This window comes from Aplysia californica, unplaced genomic scaffold (assembly GCF_000002075.1).
Source record: "Aplysia californica isolate F4 #8 unplaced genomic scaffold, AplCal3.0 scaffold00378, whole genome shotgun sequence".
Lineage (NCBI taxonomy): Eukaryota > Metazoa > Mollusca > Gastropoda > Aplysiida > Aplysiidae > Aplysia > Aplysia californica.
The window spans coordinates 354,461-355,972 of NW_004797648.1; positions in this window are offsets into that span (position 1 = coordinate 354,461).

Sequence of the window (1,512 nt, forward strand, 5' to 3'; positions counted from 1 at the left end):
TGTATGTATGTATGTACGTATGTATGTATGTACGTACATACGTACGTACGTATGTACGTACACGAATGTATGTATGTATGTATGTATGTATGTGTGTGTGTTTGTGGGCGTGTGCGTGTGCGTATGCGTGCACGTGTGAGTGTGTATAAATAAAATAAAAACAAAGCGAAATCTTCTATAAACATAAAAGCACACACGACAAGGCAAGATTAAACGAAATGGTTACGATATTTCTGTATTAAAAAGTGACATATTTATTTGCTAAAAAATCATGAAAGCGACAAAGATCAAAGTGCACAGATATTTGTTACATTATGAGAAGCTCTTCAAAACACACATTCTAAAACAAAGGATGGCAGTGATTAAAACCGTGAGAAAAGCAAATAACAATCTAGAATCTTTGGTCTACTCTTATACATTATCAGATTAGCCTTGTTCACAACAATGAACCTACGGCAATAATAAGAACCAAAGGAAAAAGTAGTTGACATAACATGGAGGGTAACCGCATATGAATTCCTTTACTTTCTACTCATCCATTCATTGCTTCGTTCATGAATGTATTCCTGCACTGATATTAAAGTAATTGGTGAACTCATTTCTATATATGAAGTCGCACGCACACACACACACACACACACACACACACACACAAACACACTCATTATACATAGATACACACATACTCACACGCAAGGACACAGAGCAAGATAGAGAGAGAAAGAGAGAGAGAGAGAGAGCTAGAGCGAGAGAAAGGGAGGGGGGAGGGAGAGAGACAGAGATAGAGAGAGAGACAGACAGATAGATAGATAGAGAGAGAGAGAAAGAGAGAGAGAGAGAAAGAGAGAGAAGGGAGGGGGATGAGGAGGGAGGGGATCAAAATACACACTCACCTACACCCACACAAACAGACTAATTACGAGCAATGGGATGTCTGTAAATTTATGTTGCAGTAAATTCCCCAATTCTTTCACGTCAGTCGCAGTTTCAGTTCTCCCAAAAATGAAAACTTAAAGGAAGAGCTCGCATATCTTCATAAAAATAAAAATATTATGGTAACTGAAACGAAGATCGTAAACAAAGCAACCCCCTTCTCTCTCCCTCTCTCTCTGTCTCTTTGTCTGTCTGTCTGTCTGTCTGTCTGTCTGTCTGTCTGTCTGTCTGTCTGTCTGTCTGTCTGTCTCTCTCTCTCTCATTCTCTCTCTCATTCTCTCTCTCATTCTCTCTCTCTTTCACTCCCAGGGGAAAACGTTCACCCAATTTGTTTATCTAAAAAATCCTCATAAGCACACACAGACACACACCTACATACACATACAAATACGCATGAGCGCACATACACACTTATACACACACACAAACACACACAAAGTCATTTACTTACAAACAGGAAAGTACACACACAAAAACACAGGGACAAAATGTACCAACACACACAATTTCACACAAACGCACATACACACTCATGCACACAAACACAAACAAGTACTCTCTCTCTCTCTCTCTCTCACA